The sequence below is a fragment of the Culex quinquefasciatus genome, chromosome 2 (genome assembly GCF_015732765.1).
Source record: "Culex quinquefasciatus strain JHB chromosome 2, VPISU_Cqui_1.0_pri_paternal, whole genome shotgun sequence".
Classification (NCBI taxonomy): domain Eukaryota; kingdom Metazoa; phylum Arthropoda; class Insecta; order Diptera; family Culicidae; genus Culex; species Culex quinquefasciatus.
The window spans coordinates 169,849,190-169,863,745 of NC_051862.1; the positions used below are offsets into that span (position 1 = coordinate 169,849,190).

A 14,556-nucleotide genomic window follows, 5' to 3' on the forward strand; every position below is an offset into this window, starting at 1 on the left:
CCTCGATACGACCGAAAGCAAATCTTTTCTTTGTACAATTTGTCATGAAATAACAGTAACACATTTCCCAGATAGAGATTTGAGCATTAAACAATGCAAAACATAGATTATTTATTTAATAAGCTGTTTATTACCCAATAGGTTCCGAAAATTATTTTTTCAATCCTCTGCCACATAACACCATTACATTTTAAAACATTTTAGAATCAATCACATTGTAGAAAACAGTTTTCTGAACAAGTTCCATAAAAAGGTATCACTTTTGGTTCAATATAAGCAGAGATATGCCCATTTTCCTGAAATAAATAGTGCCTTTCTCCAAAATTTTCTTAATTTAATTGCCTTTCATATGATGGCACTGCCTACTAAGACATTTTTTATGATGATTATATGTTATTAAAACGTAAAAATTATAACAAGTTTTGACGAAATTAATGAAATTATTCTAAAGCATTCATTACAAAACTCAGTAGGCAGTGCCCATCGTGTGAAAGGTAATTAAATTAAGAAATTTTGGAGAAAGGCACTATTTTTTTCAGGAAATTGGGCATATCTCTGCTTATATTGAACCAAAAGTGATACTTTTTTATGGCACTTGTTCAGAAAACTGTTTTCTACAATGTGATTGATTCTAAAATGTTTTAAAATGTAATGGTGTTATGTGGCAGAGGATTGAAAAAATAATTTTCGGAACCTATTAGGTAAAAAACAGCTTATTAAATAAATAATCTATGTTTTGCATTGTTTAATGCTCAAATCTCTATCTGGGAAATGTGTTACTGTTATTTCATGACAAATTGTACAAAGAAAAGATTTGCTTTCGGTCGTATCGGGGTTTCCAGCTTGGATGTTGGGGTTATTTCAAAGAAAGCTAGAAATCTGGTAAATTTGGTTCGAATTTTTTTTTATTGGAGGTCAAATATTGGTCAAATATAGTTGGTTAGAATCCCAAGGCATATTCATAAGAAGTTTGAATGATATCAACATGAATGCACCGATTTTCTGTGACTTTTGAACAAATATCCCATAAAATCGAAAAATCTTTAAAAAAAGTTGCACTAGACCCCCCGACGAAATATTTCGGTATATACCGCAAAATGACGGGGAAGAGCCCTTCTTTCATGGTGCCAAATATCAGACATACCGAATTTTTTATCATTGAGGTCTCGAAAAAATACACCGTGTGTTATATCACTGTTTAATTTTTCTGAGGCAATATCCTAAATCCTTCTGAACAGTTCTCTATCTACGTTGCGCATATTTATTATTTTGTAATTTCAATATCAAATTTTCCTTGCAAAATTACTTTGGATCTATGCAAAATCTGTATCTTGAGAAGCTGTCCACTTTTCACTCAAAAGCTTGATCAAAAGATATAAATTCTGGAATTTTGATCAGAAAATAACTTAAAGTGTTTTCAACCATTTTGATTTCTCATTTATGAATCATTTGAATCAAATTGTTAAATGTATTTCATATTTTAAGAATCTTATAATTTTGCAATACATATTAGGTTTGCACATTTTTTAATAATATTTTAGATTTTGATTTAAAAGAATGCTGATATAATTTTGAAAATGGTGAAGAAAAAAGTTTTTACTACACAGCATTTCAGTTTTAATTCAAATGCTTAAAATTAATCAATTTTTAGTATTTTTATCGTTGCAAATATTTATCATTAATTGTTGACATAAGCAAGAACATTTTAGACTATAATTCCCCTGTTTAAATTAATTAACAACTCGCTACTCACTGTCTATTCCAGATGAGTGACTCGTAAAGCAAACTTATGTTTCCGCAATTAGACTCCGTGGATGCCTAATGATACCCATTTACTAATAATCGGCTAGGGGCGTCACACTGTGTCACCACCAACCTTCCATTGACCACACCGTGCTGGTGAGTGTCATTAATGAGAAAATCAATGCAAAACCACACTCTACTACTACGCCTGGTGTGCGCACTATACAGTTCAAATAGTCAAGGGCTGTGACGAATACGATCTGGTGGTACATTTATTACCGCAACTGTTACATAATTAACCTCAAATCAACGAAAGGGAGGGTGTCTGCGACGTCATCATTACCACTAACAATCTGCCACCAGTGAGTTTATGTGTGTGTGTTTGATGGAAATTAAGAGAAAGTTTTTCCTGGTGGAAATTTGTATCAAGACTGGTAAATGGGAAATTTTTCCTCGTTTGACCTGTGTGTAAAATCATTAAATTTCAAATGATGTGCATCGTAAGAGACTAATTCAGGTCTTGAGTCCCCTCGCAAATCATGTTGCACCACTAATCACTCGATCTGTACTTCAACGCCATATTTACATCTTGATACGATCCTCCAGCATAACTCACCGAAGCGTTAGGTAATAATCAAAACTAATAATTGTTTACTTTTTCTCGTTTAATTTTTCGCAGAAATCATGCACTGATCATCGACCGGCAACAACTTGGTCGTGTCCCTGTTTGAAGAGCCCGAGTTCGAGGTAAGAGTCTTGGTAGACACACTTCAGGTTGAACCTTATCGCTCTTGTTACCATAATTGAGTACCTCGGAGCGCGCGCAGTCGGAAAAGTGCAGCTCTAATTGTGTTATGTGGAGTGTCGGCACTGAACAAACAGTGGTTATTGGGACCAAATATTCTTCAAAGTCTTGAAATTATTTGTTTGTTTGAAAAAGGTTTAAAAAAATATTCACACCCACATTTTTCCTTAATTTTTTATACTGTGTTCCAGACCTGCCCACAACGGTCAATATTTGCTGTGACTGTGACGATGACTTTGAGCAAATTGAGTTGAGAGTGTAATGCACTTTCTTTGTTCGAAGCCGCCTTTGGATGTGGTTGCTGGCTGGCGGTTGACCGCGTGGTGAATTGTGCCGCGATTGCTCTGCCATTTGGGATATAGATAAGGAAATGGTCGTCGCCGTTCATTCAGCTGGAGCTGGGAACAATGTCATAAACAAGATCAACGGCTTGATTCTGCAGAGAGGTGCCATGTGTTATGCAACTTTCAACACTTTGGTAGTCTCTGATATTCTGACGACGTCGCAGTTATGAAATAATGTTCCAATGACCCCCCTACCAACAACCCACCCTTACATAAATAACTAGGAGTGTTTGGTACGGTATGTCCACGTATCCTTCCTCCCATATTGATTTTGTGAAATGTGGGTTCGTTCACACAATTTGTTTCATGCAGTAGGTCAGGCCACTTCAAGAAGTATAATACATATCGAGGGTTCTCGGAAATACCTTCATACATAATGTTAAGAAAAGTTTAGGGCGTAATCTAACCACAAATTCTTTCAAGATGCTTTCTTGCGATTTGCTGCACTTCAATTAGATTGGATAAAAAAAATTGCAAATGAGATTTTATTTCTGTGTTATTTTTTAAAACAATTACAAAAACTTCAAAATCGTTTCGTTACACAAACTTTTCTGTCAACCAACTTAGTTGTCTTAACATTGATGAAATCTCTTTGCAGTGGCAGTTCATGGTGTGAATTTTTGACGCGTGAAACAATAACGCAAACAAATTGCTAAAGAGCTCTCGTACGACTACCCTAAACTGCAGACCTCGGCGACCGGGACCAATTGTTGTCCACTTTGGCACCGCGGCATGGCATAAAATTGAAGAAAAGCGAATGTTTTCAGTGGAAAATAAGCGTAGCAACGGCTTTGACGCAGCACCGAAACGTTTAATACTCTGCTTATTGCACCTCAACGACGATTGCCGTTTCTTCTCAGGAGAGGAAAAATCTTGCCAAATTGACCCATTGGTATCGTAAACTTAAGGCTGACAGGTCTCGCCGTCGTGGCCCACAGGTGCCGGTAATTAATTTGTTTTCCCATTCTTTAACTCAATGGTCAATTATATTCTCGTTTGGGCAAGTGGACGACCTGAATTGACGATCGTTTTTTTTTTTTCTTGGTCTTCTTGTTTCAGTTGGTTTATTGGGACGGACAGTACCATTCTTTCTTTATCGCGCCGGGTTTCTCCATCGGATTTGGCAACCCCGAAACTGGTGTGACCATAGCAAAAGGCAACCCCAACAAGCAACGGGGCGCCCCCCTTGCGGAGCCCCTTTGTTTTGGCAAGAAAAATGGCCCATTAAACAGGTCAATGTCGTTCGCTGATTGAGGTCGAAGCGAAATTGGCACGTGATAACATTCGGTTTGCCGTGTCCCAAATATTGTATTGTTTGATTTATTTATTAAACATATGAGTAAAGATATCAAATTTCTATGTTTTAGTATGAATTTGCATATTTAGGTTTCTACTTCTAATTGTTTTCTTTTGTTCAAGAGTCTGTGAGAATTTCTGAAATTTTGAATGACCCAATCTCACCCCAGACCCAATTTCATCAAATCAAATGTTGTTCATCAAAATTTTCTTTATAATAGTTTACTAAATATTCAAAATTTTATGAAAACTTCTTTTTGAAGTACTTTGAACACTTCTCTACCATTGTCAGTATGATTCCTCAGCATTCCGTACGTATTTAATTTAAACTCCTCATTTTGCGGAAAAATCTCAATCCTATCAAAGCTACCCCGTTTTACGGTACTCTAAAAACTTTACTATCCACACTGTAGTCCCGATTCACCCCGGTTGACAGTGCACGGAAAAAAACCCAATTTTCGACTTGCCTTTTCACCAATTCCTAAAATATCCCCTCTTGTAATTTTCGAACTTTTTTAAATGCTTTGTGGAACTAAAAAACTGCATATTGCAAAGTCGAACATTGTCGAACAAAATTTTAAAAATGATTATTAGATGCAAAATCAAATTAGCATTGAAATTGGTTTTAACCAGTGTTGCAAATGAGTGATAGAAAAGCTATCAATTGATTATCTCTGCACCAGAAACATCCGAGAGTATAGCGTCCGTCACTATAGCTTGTGAGATCTTTCTTTTGTCTCGTGATTCCTAGCGATGGCATTCTCTCTCTATCACTCCTTCCCTTTTCCTCGACTCTGCGCTCTCACCGCTGAGTCTCTCAATCTCTCCGAAAACTGCAATGAAAGAACGCGAGACGGCGATTAGGAGTCGACCACGCATGACGTCCCGTTTAACTGCGTTTGAGAAATTGGTTTTGTTAAACGCTGTTGTGGTTGGATGATCCTAGAAGCGGGAATGAGAGAGAAAAGGAAAATGTCAATCGCAAGTGTGTAAACACGAAAACGTGTTCGGCCATGTTCGGCGCTGAGAGTTTCAATAAGGAGAGAAGAGCAGTTGTATTTGAGGCATGAATATTCAGGCGTGATAATTGTAGTTGCTGAGAGCTGATATTTTGAAATTTTAACAACCCTGGTTTCTACAATTTTTTAACAAAGTTTTTTACCGTTTTTAAAGTGATTATTATCATTTTTATTCAGTTTTGCAATTAAAAATATGTCATAGGGGAAAAAACCCCTGCAATACTGTATTTTTGAAAAGCTTATGTATAAAATTATTGATTGAGGCCTTTCAATATATCTTGATTCTAAAATTTTGTATTTTTTTTTAAAGAAAAGAATAAAAAAAATCAGAAATGTTTGATTTTTTAACATTGAATCGATCCAAAAGTTCCAAGATATCGTGATCTCAGCAACCAGCGGTCCGATCAACACAATCAAAAAGTTAAAATTGCATGAATTTTTCTAAGCTTTTCAAAAATATTTTACTCTATAAAATGTTTTTAAATTGCGAAAAACTGAACATATTTCGAAAAAATACATAAAGTCCCTATAACGATGCACTTTTTAAAAATGAGTGATGTGAAGTAAATTAACTAATTTGAGAAATTCAAAAATAAGTATTTTGGGAATTCAACTGTTAGTGAACTGCCCATGATCGCATAAATGTCCCATATGCATTTTCATCACTTTTGAGTTATTGATGCAGTTTGGTTCAAAATCGTGTGCTCTTTCAAAAGAGCCTATAACATCCAGTACTTTGTTCCAGAAATCAGGAGGAAATCCTGTTTTTTCGTGAAAACTTAACACGTAGCCTTATGTGTGGGACAAACTTTCCTTGCGTTTTTCTCAGCTTGCTGTTTTTGCATATGGGACATTTATGCGAACATGGGCAGTGAATCAATGTCAAATATAAAAGTCGGATTTATTAATCATAATCTACAACATCGCCGAAGACACCAAATCGATTCTAAATATCTTTTGAAGATACAAATTTTCACATACCTATTTTGTATGTTCAGCTCGCAAAATTGAATGGAATCTTTTTTGGATAAAATAATTAAGCGTATTTTAGTAAAAGTGCTGAAATGCCAATATTGGATGCTCATCTAATTTTCCATAAGGCTTCTTAAAAAAACACATTTTAAACTAAAACAAAGCCATTGATCCACATCGTCGCCATCGTGCTAACTTGTCGTACGTGCATTTTGGGCCAAATTGAGTTAATAACGCCATTTTGTGCAGCTAACAATGCCTCATCTTTTGACCTTCACAGATCCCCAAAATTCGATTTCAATCCTGAGATATTCAATGAAAACCAAAAAAGCTCCGAAAATTGTTGTCACTCTACATATAAAAGAAGTTTCAATCCTGTCGTGCTATCTTGTCACTCTCTGAAAATTGATGTAAGTGCGACAAAGGGCAAAGGGATTTCAGGTCAGGATGCGTTTGACGCACGTACAAGTTAGACTACCGTAAACATTTGTAATTATAACTCGGGACTCCAACAACCAACTTCAACCAAACTTCGGGACAATGCACAGAATAGTCAGCCAAACAAAACGTGTTTGTTATTGTTTACATTGCGTGCTTTCGTTTTTGTTTATTCAAGGTCAAACATTAAAACGCGTTTTTCTCGGAACGTCAAAATGGCGGGTGCGACATGATAGCACGACGACGTCGACATGTCGAACACGCCAATTAACTACTGCTTTGCCTTTTTCGGACAGAAAACAGCAAAACCAATGTCACCAATATCGGCAACAACCCGAAAATAGATGTCATTCTGCCCATGTTCACCCATGTAGTGGACGCGAAATGTCATAAAAACGCGTGTGTCCCTCATAAAACGCTAAAACAATAAGGAAACGGTAAATGACACCCCACAAGAGAGCACTCGCGGATATTACACACACACACACGGTTGCACCCAACGGACTATCGATGACCTGTGAAGTGTAGCGACGAGGTGGACGTGGACATCAGTCAAAAAATGGCACGAAACCTCCACCCGAAAGTCACGTCAACGCCGAGCAGGAGGAGAAGGAAATTGTCATTGACATTGAGCTGGCCAAAAGTGTGCACAGCTGAGTGTGCTCTAGATTGTGCACGCGTTTTCGATCTTCCGTATGTGGACAAGTTTTTGGTACTCCAGCGTACCATGACCACGGCTTGGAGTTGAATGAATTTGCATTTGCAGAGCAAACAACGCAATCTGCGGCTGCGGATTTTTTAACGACGTCGTCGATGATCAACAACGGGTCGTTTGCGCTGGTCTAGGAGACTTTACTTTGGCAGGTGTCGTGGGCGTCAATACGTTTTGTTGATCTCTTAAGTAGACAGCAGAGGGGGTGCCGTCCATGGCCTACGGGACGCAGGTTTGTTTTGGGTAAAGGTTTAACTCGCTTGACTGCATTTGAGGATCACCCCTTACGAGTCAGTTAGAAGAAGCTGTTTGTATGGTTAATAAACATGCGGATGACAAGGATTAGCGGGTTGAGTAGTGCTAATAAGGCGACGGCTCAGGTACTTCCAGGTGCATTGAATGCAGGAGAGAGCTAGAGCCAAGGTCGTAGGAATGACGAAAACGTGTTGAATCATTAAACCCACGTCGACGTGCCTTCCAAGCTACGATGCTATGGAAAGGTCATTTCATCAAGTTACAGTTTCAAACAAGAACCAACCAAACATTCAGTAATGCTTGCAAATTGTACCAAGCAAGAACACCTTGCGCTCGCCGACGTTCTTTGTTGCAGCCAATTTCCATGACTAGAAACGGTGAGAAAGCCCATGAAGGTATCTCAATTGTCTTTGAAGCCTGCAACCTTCCAGTTTTGCAAAACAGTCCCTAACCCCCTTCTCTGCTGAATTTGACCGAGACGAATTGCCATTGCTCAGCTCCGGCTGAAGTTGACCAATCTTGTTGCTATTTCTATGCAAAACTCCGTGGGCCTCCGACAATTGCGCGTTTAGTCATACTTAACAAAATCAAGTCGTTAATTATCATAAACCTTAGACATTGTGCTCGTCGGTGGTAGTGGCGGCGCACGCTTGTCGCGGAATTCCCACCGTAAATGGTGCTCATCGTCCGTGTAGTTGCGCGCTTGCTGGAGGCAAGAAGATCGAGTTGACATTCACCTTGGACACCGCCTCGGATGCTGGCAACACTGATGATGCATAACCCCCCACAACTCCGTTGTCTCAGGGGAGGGCTGTTGGGTATGTAGCGATTCACACCGGGTCAGCTTTGTTGTTGTGCTTTATGATAATAACCGTGGGCACTTGGAATGCCCTATGAAACCATTGGATTTCTCAAGGTCGAACTCGGTTTAGTGAATAAACATGACGATGCTGCCTCATGACTGCCCTGGGTACAAATTGTGGCAGATGGGAATGGAAATCAGCTCATAATCAGATCAACGTTTTGCCTTTCTCACTTTACTGATGAAAGGCTATAAAATCACTCGAAAAATGAACTTTTCAATTAGACCTCCTAGACCTACCTTCATTTGTACATATCGTTTCAGAATCACCAGCTGAGCAAAGGTCTGTGTGTTTGGCTGTACGTAGACATGTGTACCGAATCAATGTCACTAGAATATCTCGTCACCGGCTGAACCGATTTGACCGTATTGGCCTCATTCGGTTCGTCTTGGGGTCCCATAAGTCCCTATTAATATTTATAAGATTCGGTGAAGCACATCAAACGTTATGCTTAAAAACTGCTGCATATAAATTTCACAATTTTCAAAAAAAAGGGTTGTTCTTGCATAAAACCTGCCATATTATACATTTTTAGAAAGGTTCTGAAATTCCTTTCTTGTGGATTAAGAATTTTCAAGATCTGACTTACCTATCTAAAAATACATGCAGTTCTGTTTCCCCACAGGTTTTGCCTTCCTCACTGAGGTAAGACTATAATCCAGCTCTAAAAATGAACTTTTCTCAGAAAGCTTGTAGACCCACCTTCATGTGTACCTATCGACCCAGAATCAAAAACAGAACAAATGTCTGCTCACTTATATTATTTTACCGAATTCGGTAAAGTTTACCGAATTTTCAACTGTTGAACAGTTCGGTAAACTGAAAATTACCGAATTCGGTAAAACTTACCGAAATTCAGTAATAAAGTTCATTATTGTTCATTGTACATCCGAAATTGGGTTAAATTTTGTTTATTTTGACAGATGGTTTACCGATCCAAACTTTACCGATTTTTCAACTACCGATTCGGTAAAAAAAATCTAAGTGTATTTGTGTATGTATGTTACCAAAATACTCAGTGAGTTTTCTCAGCACTGGCTGATCCGATTTTGGTCAAACCAGTTGCATTCGATTTGGTTTAAGGTCCCATTCCTACTGATTTTTATGAAGTTTTGAAAAGTAGTTCAAAAGTTGTGTATGAAAATGTATTTTTGTATTTATCAGGATGTTAGATGAGTGACCGGAAATCGACTCAAATACCATCATATTTTACATAGTTGGTTAGGTATAATCAAAAAACCTTTCCAACTAGTCTAAAATATTGAAGATCTGGCACTCTTGTCTCAAGTTAAAACTACTTAAATGATATTTATGTACTTTTTTGAAGCCGGATCTCACTTAAATGTGTTAAACTATGTCCGAATCCATCATCCGACCCACCGTAGGTTAGGTAATCGAAAGAACTTTCCAACGATTCCAAAACATTGAGAATCTGGCAATCCTGTCTCAAGCTATAGCCACTTAAGTGATATTTATGTAGTTTTTTATTGCGGATCTTAAGAAAAACTAGATGCAATTTGTGTCCAATCCCATCGAATCACCAATTGTTGTCAAAGAGTGAGGAAGGCACCATCCACTTGTGCGGATTAAGTTAGTTTTATGTTTAATATCCATAAGTGATCGTAGCCTAAAACAGGGTAGCCAGAATACTAAATTTTTAGACTCATGTGGAAGGTCTCTGAAAAAAAAAAAACAAGAGCATTAGGGTAGGGTAGTCATCAATGAGACACTTTTGGTTTTCAACTTTCAACGATTTTTGTATTTTTTTCATCAGCATGTTTTAATGAGCTTTTTGTTGCATTTTTTTTCTTTAAATGTGTTCAAACATTGACCAAAATATGAGATCGATCCGACCTCTACTGCCAGAGCTATTCAACTGTCTCATTGTAGACGCACTTGGCAGGAACAATGAGACAGGTGGGGAACAATGAGACACTCTACGAAATTCAATACTTTTCTAGCTAAACATCATATTTTTGTATTGTTTCATTGCAGGTGACTTGCCATGAACATTTTAAAGCAATTTTGCCAACTTGAAACTTTAATTAACAAAAGTTATACTAAAAAGTATTTAAATTTAGTAAAATCCATTTATTTATACCAAATAACTTTATATTTTTGGTTAAATGAAGTTAAAACTCAATAAATATGTCAAAAATCACTTTCAATTCATGTTTTGAAGGATTTCCCTAGATTTTGAAAAGTTTAATGAACAAAAATCAAAGTGTCTCATTGTTCCCCATGGGCTGAAATGAGTGGGGAACAATGAGACAGCCCTGGATTCTGGGTATATTTTTAATTTTGGTCAAATCTAATGAAAGGCAATTGTCAGGCCTGCAAAAAGTTTCCAACCCAGCGTACACATGAAGTAAACCAAAATTTCTGTTTACTGCTAGCATGTGACTGCAAGCCTACTGTGTCTATTCAACCACTGCCGTCTGACTTGTGCCGGTCGGCTGCTGGAGAATGAGAGACGTGAAAAAAAGAGCTACACTCACTCAATTCGTGTCATATGACTGACTCGTAAAATCCTCTTTAAACACTATTTTGACTCTTTTCAAACAGTTGAATGGTTGTAGACTGTGCAAAACACTTAAAACAACCATAACTTATATTCAAAATTACATTTCCACGCATAAATACGAACTTTTTGTGTAAAAACTTGTTTCTTTATGTGTGTGCGTGCAACGTCGAATGAGCGTTGGTCGACTACTGCCTCGCATTGCAGCTGCTCAATGAGCTAGGGCACTCACGACTGCGCCGGGTTTGTTTATGTCACGGTTTTGTGGTTCAGTGAATGGAACTCAAAAATTCGTGTCAGCGTCGCCGATTTTCGAGTCATGACCCCTGACATTTTCAGCACTGGCAATTGTAGCCCAACTCATGCCCTATGAAATGACGAAAGAAATTTTGAGAAATATTAGTTTTTGTATTTATGGCAGCCTATGAGCGAAAATGTAATTTTCAGTCATAATTTACTTTTACACCCCAAAATCAAACATTTATGAATAACTTTGCAAGGGAGCGTCCATAACCAAAGCCACTATTATGGCAGACGTGTATCCAGTAGACACACCTTTCCCCAAAATATTAGCCTGATTGGTTAAAACTACGACTTGTGAGACCCATTTTATCATTGTTCCCCGTGTCTCATTGATGACTACTCCACCCTAAGTGTTACATTCGATTCATTGGAAAAAAAAAAATAATCTCGTTATTTTCAGATTGGTTTATGGAGGACAATTTCTGCATTCAATTTGTCCTGTTTATCGTCTGAAAAACACACAATAAAATGCAAAAAAAAAGTTTGACAAAATCTTAACCCCAGACCTAATGTTACCCCTGATTATGGTATCTAATTTACGGTACTTCCCAAACAACTTTTTTTCAAATCTTGTTTCAAACGGTCTAAATTAATATTCCCTTTTCTGCTTAACAATTTCATTAAACAGCATCAAAAAATATTTCTTGAAAAATTGATTCTTCAAAATTGTTGAAACGCACAAACTAATTTATTTTTGTGTTTCTCTTTACTTTTAGAATAAAATGCAACGAACGTGATCTGCAATCAACAACAAAAAATCACTTCCAATCAAGGTGAGTCTGCACCGCGCTATAGATGCAGTTTTTCAACGTCCACATTAGAAAGGAAATACCAACCCCCTAGTCCGAGAGACCACTGACACACTGCTCGCACCGGCAAATTTCGTAATTCCTCTCTCGCTCTGCGTGTTCATACTTACCCGTATAACCTTGAATTCATCGGCCAATTTCCGTTACATAAACTCCCGCAGCACCTCCTCGTTGTGTAGCATATGCCATTAACTTAAAGTCACTCGAAAAACCGGCCATCAAGCCCCTAACGAACCGTCCCCCGTGGACAACCCCGCGCTTGATAACAGGTTTCCTGCCAATCGTCATGTTCAAGTCACCTGGCCACAATAAGTGGCCTAGAGTAGAGAGACTCTATTGATTGAGTTTATCGTGGAGCTCCAGCTGGGACGAATTTCCCCTCGAGGGGTGTGAGGTGAGCTTTGCGAGATACTCAAAACATACAGCAGAAAAGCTCCAACGAGGCCATTATTCTTTCACTGGGACCTAGGTCGAAGCCAAACTATAACTTAACCCTTAAATCAACTTTTTTGTTTTTATTTCAATTTTGGCATTTGTTTCGTTCATTTTAATTCATATGTTTTTCTTTTATAACTTACTTTTAGTTCTTTGTTTGTCAGTTTTGTTTTTGTTGTTACAATTAACTTCCAATTTTTCATTGATTGTCTCGGTTCGAAACTAATTAATAAATATTTTCCTTGATTTTTGGGATCTTTTTCAAGAGCTTTTTTAAAAGGTCCTATAAACAAAATGAATCTCATATTCCTATAGCTTATAGGACTCATTAAGAAAAATCTCTTGATTTGTTAGCCAAGGGTTAACCGCTTTTGCTAAACTCAAACCGATGTGACCTACCCATATATTGCTAATAACGACAGAGCCATGCGTACCCCTCTGGCCTAGCAAGTCACGCTGAAAAGCAACATCATAATAATTTATCGAAATAAGAACTAGAGGCCGTGGCAGTTCAAAATGTGTGCCATTTAGTACTCCCCCTCAGGGCGACTAAAAATACCGTTTGTCCAACTCATTAAAACAGACAAAATTTCATGATTGATTTGTCCACCAACCACTTGGGGTGGCCACACTACGCAGCAAATATTCATAGGTTGTCGATGGCGGCCCACGGGGAGCGATTTGCGGGAGACACCAAGTCTAGCGGTGATCGTATTAATCCTATTTAGGGTGATTAATAATGTGACGTTAATGTTGGGACATGAATGTTGTTGCGTGAGGTGGTTTGACAGTTGACGCGGGAACATCTGGTCCGACGAGGAGGGATGCGATTTATCAATTCAGATAACGGCTAAATACGTGAAATTTGACAATGTAGGCCAAGGTGGACTTTGAGTTTTTCGGGTCGTTTAGAACTTTATATTTTAAATTATATGATTTTATTGAGATGGCCCCGAAGCAGTATTTTTTCGTATTATTGATTACTAAGATTGGATGCAATGTAATTTCAGTTGAAAATCTGATGATGAAATATTCCACCAAATTTGATTACCTTAAGGTTTAGCAATTTTTTCACGATTTTTTAATTATCATTTTTTTATTTGGATGAAACTTTGTCCATGCATTCCCTATGTCAAAAGAAGTCAGTTTGTATCATTAGTTTTTCCATACAAGTCTCCATACAATGCATAGTGATCCAGACCACACGTGTCAAAAAATCGTTTTTTTTTTGTCATATTTTAGGTTTTTTATGTAAAATTTCTTATATAAACCCAAAATATGACGAAAAATCAATTTATGGCACTTTGGCCCAATTCTGAGGGCAGATTCAGATTCAGCAGGCAAAATTACATGGAAAACATATAGTTAAACAATTTTCAAATTTTGTTAGAGGGGTCCTATACACTTTTCCCTTGAAAATTAGACATTTTCAAATGAAGATATCTCGAGTTTAAAGAAAAACACCCCTGGGATTTTTCAGCCTTTGTAGCGCTACATCTCTTCTTTCGAATGCATCCTGGTGCTTAAAATTTGTCCAGCGCCTTTTTGAGATATTTATGATTAAAATTTGCACCTTTTTTGCCTTCAAATGGCTGCAACGTTTGACCCTTAAGTCCAAATTAACTTGTCAAAAAATAAAAATGTATGTTTCATGAAGATCTTAAAGTGCCCCTAACATTACTTTTCTCTAAAACTTAACCCTGAATTACTACGTTCAAAAACCTGGTTTTTGAAGATTTGCTTAGATGATTTCTATAAATGTGGTCATAGAAGCTGTAGATTGCGAGATAAATTGTTGGTGTCTTCGACAAAGTTGCTTGAATTGGCAAGCACAACAACTTTCTAGAAGACAAAAAAATCCGAAAAATAATTCTAAAAGGTTAGATTTTGAAAATCACCCTAATAGTGAATGAGCCTAATTTTCAACCAATTCAAAAGTTGCATCTTTCTATTTGCAACAACTCTTCTGGAGACACCAAAGCTCCAAAACTTCACCATTTTTTGGAAAATAATTAAATATGAAACTCATATCTTGAAAAGA

General features: G+C 37.4%; 1 protein-coding gene across 1 annotated transcript in view; it reads left to right on the forward strand.

Annotated features, from left to right (window-relative positions):
* LOC6031333 overlaps positions 1-14,556 on the forward strand; it is a 143,729-nt gene that overhangs the window by 59,635 nt on the left and 69,538 nt on the right. Inside the window, exons 3-4 of the mRNA XM_038253325.1 lie at positions 2,423-2,490; positions 11,988-12,044. The gene's annotated coding sequence lies outside the window, so the exon portion shown is untranslated. The remainder of the gene's footprint in view (positions 1-2,422; positions 2,491-11,987; positions 12,045-14,556) is intronic.